The sequence below is a fragment of the Medicago sativa genome, chromosome 7 (assembly GCF_051527215.1).
Source record: "Medicago sativa cultivar Bolivia chromosome 7, Bolivia_mono, whole genome shotgun sequence".
NCBI lineage: Eukaryota > Viridiplantae > Streptophyta > Magnoliopsida > Fabales > Fabaceae > Medicago > Medicago sativa.
Window position 1 is genome coordinate 5,924,481 of NC_140755.1, and position 10,821 is coordinate 5,935,301.

The window sequence follows — 10,821 nt, forward strand, 5'->3', positions numbered from 1 at the left end:
GAACTCCTCTATAACATGAGGTGATTCCTATCATTTCGTCACACAAAATTGATTCTACTTCAAGCCATTTAAGCGCCTCTTCAAGGACTTCAAGTATCGTGTATAGGTTGACATGGGAAATTAAGAATCCCCTTCAAAAGTTGAAAAAAGTGTTGAATGTGGTAAAACTCATTTAAATTTGGTAGACAGAGAACTTATGTGTTTAAAAGGGTCTAGACTTTCTATTTTGTAAAATGGATACTTATGTTCCTTCTTAGCCCAAGTATAAACACATTTATAGAAAATATATGTTGATAATCAGTTGTATAATCAATAAAAATGGACTCACAAATTATGTTTATTTTTTTCGTTCTACTTCTGTGCACATCGATTCAATCCAAACTTCGTCAATATCAATGCTTTCAAGATCCAAAGGACCGAGGAACCAAGATTTTGTACAACACAAGCATAGATTTTCAAAAGCATTTTGAAAAATAATTATGTTATCTGTGGACCAATGGATGCCATCAATTGACTTAAAAAATGAGGTGATTCTCATTGTAACTTTGAAATCAAAGTCATATAATATCATTGTATCTTAGAATTCAAGTTCATATAACACTATTGCATATTTTCTCACACCGTTGCATATAATACCATTATAACCCTCTTGCAAATGGAATAGTTCAAAGAACCACTTAACATCTTCGTTTTGAAAAAATGTGTCTTCATGAGCTTCATTGCTGCATCGGATGATGGCGCCGATGATAACAAAGCTCACAGCAGTGAACTCCAGCATCTGGATGAAGCAGTCACGAATGTGGGGTTTGGGTTCCACCATCACCATTTTTGATTTCTTGTGTTGTTCCAAGAAGAAGAAGAAAAGTTGACAAGAGTGGAAGTTTGTTTGAGTATTTCTCTGATACTCTCACTCTATAGCACTATTTCAAGTATGCATTATTCTCATTCTTACTGCATTGTTATCTTGTGGTCAAGATTTAATCACTGATAACATGTGACATTATCTGGCTCCAATTACTCACATGTTACTTACTTGGAGAATAAGAATGATAGGATAAGAGAATTTTTTAGAATGTTTCATTTTTTGGGTGGGGCTATACTACAGTTTTCCCTTTCATAAGATCATCATATAATAATCTTTTGTTAATAAATGTCATTCAAGCAACCAATTAATTAGTCTTATGATCTCTCCTATTTGTCGTCGTTTGCCATTATCAAACACATGTCGTCAAAATAATTATAATAAATCATTTTCTATCTTTTTTTGCTTATGATTTGGGACAGAGGGAGTAGGTTAGTAGAATTAAGCGTAATTAGTATAGGGGTATTTATGAAATACATTTAAATTTATAGAAGTATTAATGTGAATAACCATTTTTAAGATGTTTGATTGGTCTCTTGTAAAAAAAAAAGATGTTTCATTGGTCTTGGTGAACTATGTGTTAAAAAGTAAGGGAGTGTTTTACCACGGATAATGAAATACTCCCTCCGTCCAAAATTATAAGAAAAAAAAATTATTTCACACTTATTAAGAAAACTAATACATAGTAATTTGTTGTATAGTTTCTTGTGTTATCATTGGAATAAGTTTCGTAAAAAGATGTAAAAACAATTTTCATTGGTTATTAATTATAGAGAAAATGAAAGGGAGAACAAAATGAATGCAATTTGTATTTAATTTCTCTTTGGAAAATATGATTTCTTTTAATAACATAATTAAATATGACAAAAGTTTGTCTTTTTTTGCTTATAATTTGGGACAAAGAAAATGAGTTTTTTCCCCTTATAATTTGAGATGGAGGGAGGACAATAAACGAGGATATCCTCGATTACGATCTTCTCAATTTTCGAATAAGAAAATAGAGTATTAAGAGGAGAATGTCCTAACATTCATGTTTAGCATATATAAAGTCATGTACGAAAGCATGTCATGACTCATGTTATAGAAATGTGAGTTTTCTTACACGAGAAACTATATTAACCTCTTCATTTCCTTTAAGTAATTAAGATAATCTCTACTTGATAAAAATACCATATGTATGTTTGAAGAGTTGGGATCCGTTGACACCAGGTGTCAACAGATTCGTTGACACCAAATCTCATCCATTAAATTAGTTTAATCTAAAGGCTATTAATTATTCACTAAAAAATGTACGATGACATCAAATTAATTTAACACACCTTATTACCTCTTGATTTATTTCCTTATTCCTTCTCTCACCATATACCATATTATTGTTTTTTTAATATTTTGGCAGTACCATTTTTGTTTTCTCATGATCCATTCTCTCGCCATATGTTGTGAAATCAGATCAAGATCCCTTAACTTACAACCAAATTAAGATCCAAATTTGTTATCAAATGAGTTTAGAACCCCAAATTTTGATCACGATCTCTAATCAATTCATTTAATCTATTCTTTTTTGATAAAATATTCATCTTCTTGACAAATCAATTCAATATCCAATTTTTTAGGCTAATATTAGAAGGAAAAAAGAAAGAAAAAAAAAACATTGGAAAAGAGAGACAAAGATAGCAAAGAGATAAAATCATGGCTCTTGGAATTAGTCCACAAATTAACAACAGGGTGAGAGACTCAAAGGAAGGAGAACATATGTGAGGAGTTGAGAACGGTGAAGTTGTTTGAATCGCACTGAGAGACAAAAAGTTTCCGAAAAATAAAACAACACAATAAATGGTATATGGCAAGAGAACGGATGAGGAAATAAATCAAGAGGTGATATGGTGTGTAAAATAAATTTGATGTCATCGTACATTTTTAAGTAAATAATTAATAGCCTTTAGATTAAACCAGTTTAATGGATGAGATTTGGTGTCAACGAATCCGTTGACACCTGGTGTCAACGGATCCTAACTCATGTTTGAATTCATAATAATAATAATAATACGATCAACAACTTCTACTTATTTGTCAAACTTTTAGTCACTTTGGGGAACCAAACTGAAAAAATATTCTTAATGTTATTCTTAATGTTACACACATACATGATACATGCTAACATTTCTTGTCATGAAGTCAATTATAATGTATCTACAATAAAATCTAGTGTTATGATGATTGCCAAACACAACCTAACCCAAAGTTTTAGTTGCACTCGTTCTTTTTAAAAATACGGTTGATGTGACCTCAATTGTAACTGAGTAGACATCCAACAATTTGAATTTTACAAAATAAATCCTTGGTTTGATCACAATCCTAAATAAGAAGTACATATTTAGGCATACACATAAAATTACTTAGAATTGAGTAATTGTAAGAGAAAAAAAAAACATCATTTAATTTTTTTTATTCTTCTACCTTTTCACTTTTTTGAGGGTGTGTCTATATATTGTGTTCAAATCTTATGACCACGTATAATAGATTAAAACTAGCTAGTAGGTACTCTAAAATATATAAATTTCTTTACATTCTATGTTGTGTATAGAGCTAATTAATTACGTTAAAATCATCTGCTTATATATTGGTATTTGATAGGGGTACCAGGATTTCGCTAGCAAGAAAGTAATTCTGATTATACCAAAGTAATTCTGATTTATTTCTTTTTGCATCATCTCTATTTGTCAAAACTATTAATTTACCATAATGGTTCTTTTTCTTTTTACTTTTATGAAATTTATCTTATCCCATTATTGTTCTTTTTATATGTATTTGCTTGTAGAAATAAACACTGAAGAAGAAGATATCTTTTGTTTACAAGGACTTAGTTTTAATTGCTTCATCAAATACGATAAGAACTTTTGTACGAGACATTCACTCGTTTTAACAAGAAGAATTTTTCCCCAACTTCATTTATTAAAAAGTGTTTTGGGTGATTTCATATTCCCTTTTTTCAGTCGTCGTGAGTCATAAGTTTTTATCATCTCAAGTTTAGTGTACAACAGGAAAAATTATAATTGTTTTTGAAATTGCATAACTATCATTACCATAAAAATATTTTTATCATGTATATGTTTTTCTCAAATAGTGTTTTTAATTCTCAAAGAATGTACAATCTCGAGTTGTTCAACAATTGATTTTACTTTTTATGTAATGTCAGCTAAAAAAATTCATTGTCGTTTGTTGTTTATTGTAAGCTAAAAATTAAAATACTATGTTGTTGTTGTTTTTTTTTTTGAAGGAACTATGTTGTTGTTTATTGTAAACTAAATTTTTTATTTATTACATGTTACCATTGTATCTTTGAAATCAAGTTCATATAATACCATTGTATCTTAGAATTCAAGTTCATATACAATTGTTTGTTGTTTATTGTAAGCTAAAAATTAAAATACTATGTTGTTGTTTTTTTTTGAAGGAACTATATTGTTGTTTATTGTAAACTAAATTTTTTATTTATTATATGTTACCATTGTATCTTTGAAATTAAGTTCATATAATACCGTTGTATCTTAGAATTCAAGTTCATATAACACCATTGCATATTTTCTCACACTGTTGCATATAATACTATTGTAACCCTCTTGCAAATGGAATAGTTCAAATAACCACTTAACATCTTCGTTTTGAAAAAATGTGTCATCATGAGCTTCATTTCTGCATCGGATGATGGCGCCGATAATAACAAAGCTCACAGCAGTGAACTTCAGCATCTGGATGAAGCGGTCACGAATGTGGGGTTTGGGTTCCACCATCACCATTTTTGATTTCTTGTGTTGTTCGAAGAAGAAGAAGAAGAAAAGTTGACATGAGTGGAAGTTTGTTTGAGTATTTCTCTGATACTCTCCCACTATAGTACTATTTCAATTATGCATTATTCTCATTCTTACTGCATTGTTATCGTGTGGTTAAGATTTAATCACTGATAACATGTGTCATTATCTGGCTCCAATTACTCACATGTTACTTACTTGGAGAATAAGAATGATAGGATAAGAAATTTTTTTAGAATGTTTCATTTTTTGGGTGGGGCTATACTATAGTTTTCCCTTTCATAAGATCATCATATAATAATCTTTTGTTAATAAATGTCATTCAAGCAACCAATTAATTAGTCTTATGATCTCTCCTATTTGTCGCCGTTTGCCATTATCAAACACATGTCGTCAAAATAATTATAATAAATCATTTTCTATCTTTTTTTTGCTTATAAGTTGGGACAGATGGAGTAAGTTAGTAGAATTAAGCGTAATTAATATAGGGGTATTTATGAAATACATTTAAATTTATAGAAGTATTAAATGTGATTAACCATTTTTAAGATGTTTGATTGGTCTCTTGTCAAAAAAAGAAGATGTTTCATTGGTCTTGGTGAACTATGTTTCAAAAAGGAGGGGAGTGTTTTACCACGGATAATGAAATACTCCCTCCGTCCAAAATTATAAGAAAAAAAATTATTTCACACTTATTAAGAAAATTAATACATAATAATTTGTTGTATAGTTTCTTGTGTTATCATTGGAATAAGTTTCGTAAAAAGATGTAAAAACAATTTTCATTGGTTATTAATTATAGAGAAAATGAAAGGGAGAACAAAATGAATGCAATTTGTATTTAATTTCTCTTTGGAAAATATGATTTTTTTTAATAACATAATTAAATATGACAAAAGTTTGTCTTTTTTTTCCTTATAATTTAGGACAAAGAAAATGAGTTTTTCCCCATATAATTTGGGATGGAGGGAGGACAATAAACGAGAATATCCTCGATTACGATCTTCTCAATTTCCGTATAAGAAAAGGAGTGTTGAATAGAGTGTTAAGAGGAGAATGTCCTAACATTCATCTTTACCATATATAAAGTCACATACTAAAGCATGTCATGACTCATGTTATAGAAATGTGAGTTTTCTTACACGTGAAACTATATTAACCTCTTCATTTCCTTTAAGTAATTAAGATAATATCTACTTGATAAAAATACCATATGTATGTTTGAATTCATAATAATATGATCAACAACTTCTACTTATTTGTCAAACTTTTAGTCACTTTGGGGAACCAAACAGAAAAAATATTCTTAATGTTACACACATACATGATACATGCTAGCATTTCTTGTCGTGAAGTCAATTATAATGTATCTACAATAAAATCTAGTGTTATGATGATTGCCAAACACAACCTAACCCAAAGTTTTAGTTGCACTTGTTCTTTTTTTAAATACTGTTGATGTGACCTCAATTGTAACTGAATAGACAATTTGAATTTTACAAAATAAATCCTTGGTTTGATCACAATCCTAAATAAGAAGTACATATTTAGGCATACACATAAAATTACTTAGAATTGAGTAATTGTAAGAGAAAAAAACACATCATTTAATTTTTTCTATTCTTCTACCTTTTCACTTTTTTGAGGGTGTGTCTATATATTGTGTTCAAATCTTGTGACCACGTATAATAGATTAAAATTAGCTAGTAGTTAATCTAAAATATATAAATTTGTCTACATTCTAGGTTGTGTATAGAGCTAATTAATTACGTTAAAATCATCGGCTTATATATTGGTATTTGATAGGGGTACCAAGATTTCACTAACAAGAAAGTAATTCGGATTATACCAAAGTAATTCTAATTTATTTCTTTTTGCACCATCTCTATTTGTCAAAACTATTAATTTAGCACAATGGTTCCTTTACTTTTTACTTTTATGAAATTTATCTTGTCCCGTTATTGTTCTTATTATATGTATTTGCTTGTAGAAATAGACACCGAAGAAGAAGATATCTTTTGTTTACAAGGACTTAGTTTTAATTGTGTTTCATCAAATACGATAAGAACTTTTGTATGAGACATTCACTCGTTTTAACAACAAGATTTTTTCCCCAAATTCATTTATTAAAAAGTGTCTTGGGTGATTTCATATTCCTTGAAAATTTACTTGTCAGTCGTCGTGAGTCATAAGTTTTTATCATCGCAAGTTTAGTGTACAACAGGAAAAATTATAATTGTTTTTGAAATTGCATAACTATCATTACCTTAAAAATATTTTTATCATGTATATATTTTTCTCAAATAGTGTTTTTAATACTCAAAGAATGTACAATCTCGAGTTGTTCAACAATTGATTTTACTTTTTATGTAATGTCAGCTAAAAAAATTCATTGTCGTTTGTTGTTTATTGCAAGCTAAAAATTAAAATACTATGTTGTTGTTTATTGTAAACTAAATTTTTTATTTATTACATGTTGTCAAACAATAAGAAGACAAACTGTACTATCTAAGTCTGGTACAGACATCATCAGAAGAAGATAAAATTTGACGTGTCCTTCAAAGTCTCATAACCTGCATAGTCTCGTGACCTTCGAACGTTGATGCTTCGTATATTGATTTTCAGCAGCCTCTAAGTGTAACTCTTCTTCTGATCCAAAAGTTGACTTCTGGTTGATCTTTCTTCAGATTTTCTACCAAGTCTTTTAACTTCTCTTGTGTTTCTGATGCTCTCATATATGTTCAGACCTTGATAAATTTTAATCTATGTTCCTGCACACTTAAACATATATTAGCATATCCAATCGTTCTTCATTACTTTGTTATCATTAAAACTTCTGAAGCATTGTACAAATCCAATTTTGTTCAAACAACCTTCACTACTCCTACCCACCGACAACCACCACATAGTTTCCTCTCCCCTGAATCCTCACTTTGTTCTTAGAGATTTGTGTGATAAAGTGATAACTTTCATCAATCATATTATATCCATCATCACATTATGGTTCCATGACAATAAATTGTCACATCGTTTTCTCTACCATACAATTTTGACAAGGTGACTTCCATCCATTTTTATTTTCTCAAATATAAAATTATTAACATCTTGTAAAATAACTCCTACAATAAAAATTGTTGACTCGGGGGAGAATAATGTCTCTCTTCACCTCATCGATAGGAAGCAACAAAACCCTAGTTATTGATTTCAAGAACTCCTCTATAACATGAGGTGATTCCTATCATTTCATCACACAAAACTGATTTTACTTCAAGCCATTTAAGCGCCCCTTCAAGGACTTTAAGTATCGTGTATATGTTGACATGGGAAACTAAGAATCCCCTTCAAAAGTTGAAAAAAGTGTTGCATGTGGTAAAACTCATTTAAATTTGGTAGACGGAGAACTTATGTGTTCAAAAGGGTCGAGACTTTCAATTTTGTAAATTGGATACTTACGTTCCTTCTTCACCCATGTATAAACACATTTATAGAAAATATACGCTGATATTCAGTTATTTAATCAATAAATATGGACTCACAAATTATGTTTATTTTTTTCGTCCTACTTTTGTGTACATCACTTCCTCCCAAACTTCGTCAATATCAAGGCTTTCAAGATCCAAAGGATCGATGAACCAAGACTTTGTACAACACAAGCATAGATTTTCAAAAGCATTTTGAAAAATAATCATGTTATCTATGGACCAATGGATGCCATCGATTGACTTAAAAAATGAGGAGATTCTCATTATATCCTAGAATTCAAGTTCTTATAATACCATAGTATCTTAGAATCCAAGTTCATATAACACCATTGCATATTTTCTCATATATTTTTAACAAAAAAGAGGAACCTAATCCTAAATATATTTAAATTTAAATTTTCGAGATGGTGAAAAAGGAGGAGGAGAAGAAGAAGAAAGATGAGAATAATCAACCTAAAGAATGAAGATGCATGCATTGCCACAACACAACCCCTTCACTTTCACATATCAAAACAAGCTCATATATGGACTTATAGATAAAAAAGAATAATTGACCATTGCCACCACATGAAACTATATGTAAAGTTAATGTGACCCACTTCAGAATTTAGTGTAGAGATTGGAATTTTTTTAAGGGTAGTTCCCCGTGCCTCAATTAGCTGGATTACCACCACGATGTTGAACAATTGCATGATATTTTGATTCTTGGAATAAAATCTTCTAAATAGGGGCTATTGAATATTTGAAAACTTGGTACATTCCTTACTTTTCATGTACTAAAGCTATATAAAAAAAGAGCATTATTTAGGTAGTTATTTTTTTTAAAAAAAAATTATTAGGTAGTTACTTTCTGTTAAGAAACTATTTAAGCTGGATTCGAATTTTTTTATTAAAGTAAATCTTGGTTAGCAACTTTTAGAAAGAAAAAAAAACCTATGTAAAATATAAATACGTAATGTTTTTTAATAGGTTATCGTTGTCTTGGTTTATCAATAAAGAAGGGAAAAAAAACTGCGTTTTTTTCTTGGTGGAATAATCCACTTTCTTGTATTCAAAGAGTTTGATACTCTAATTTTATAATAGGTTTTGAGTACCCCTTTACTCGTCTTAATGAAATTTTGCTTTTTAAAATGAAGCACTAATTGTTTTGATCACATTGATAGTTGATGATTCATCTTTTTGGCATAAATTTGTTTATATTAAAGGAAAATGCTAAATAGTGTTTTTTGGGATATTTGTCAAGAAAACTAATATAAAAATAGTGTTAGAAAACGATGAAAAATGTTATATTCAATTTTTTTTACAAAATTATATTCAACTTTTTGAAAGTCAAAAAATTATTATTATTAATGATTTTTTTTTTAATTAGTGACCCGAATACACTAGTCAACCTGATCATATGACATGACATGAATTATCCTAAAATAGGTAGAGAATTTGATTCTTTCCCTCTCTAACAAGTGGACTCTCTCTCTCTCTCTCTCTCTCTCTCTCTCTCTCTCTCTCTCTCTCTCTCTCTGATATTGTCATTTATAATCTTATCATGTTTAGTCTTATCACACATCTTACGCAACATCCTCATCTTTGAAATACTTATTTTATTCTCGTGTTGGTTCTTTACCACACCCAAACACTCTGTTCCTAATAACTTCGTCGGTCTTACAAATGTACGATAAAAAATTTCCTTCAACTTGAGTAGTACTTTTATCTTACATAAAACACTTAACACCCTCATTTGTTTCAATCGTCCTGCTTGAATTTGATGATTTACATCATCTTTTGGTTCTCCGTCACACCCAAAGCTTACTGGTTTGGATGGGTTAGAGGATATAGTTAGATTTTGAACTAACAACCTATATTTTAGAAAATCAGCACCTGATTACAAAGTTGTAAAGATGAGCTAAATCTTATATTAAAATCTATGGTAATAGAGCCTATCAATCTGATTGGTCCACCATTTCTATTCATGCATCAAGTCGATGCATTGAAGGAAAAAACTCAATCCCCATATAGAAAAGAAATAAGATCTAAAATGAGTTTTATATAACCGTTCAGTTTACAATCAATTTTATAGAGATTGAGTTAGAAAAATTGATTTCAGGATTGTGACTCTACATTGTATTGAGAATGAGTGACTTTATGAAGGGAAATTTATAGTGATTTTAGTGTTTTATGAGAGAGAAAGATGAAAGAAAAAGTGTAGTTAAGATGAAAAAGATGATAATATAGAAGATAGATAGAGAGAAAGTCATATTGATATCATTTTTCTTCCGCAAAGTCACTCAAACCTAATCCTTTTGCATTATATTTATCTCTCTTTTTTGTATATCTATGAAAATATACATTTTTTTTTTGAAAGAATCTATGAAAATATACATGATTGGTTGTATTTTATCTCCATAACCTAGTTACAACATGTTTGGATTGACACATAAACGATTAGAATTACAGGAGTCACCACAATTACCACAATTCCGACAAAAACTTTATAGTTTATACAAAATTATAGTATCGCCGTAATTTTGACCAACTTTTCAAGACGTGAAGAGTTTATCTTTGATGACAATGATCCCTTGAAAAAATATATTCATTAATCATTACAATGAAACTTGATTTCAGAAGAAGAGAAAAAAAAAAAAAATACTCCGCGTACCATACGTGCCTGCTA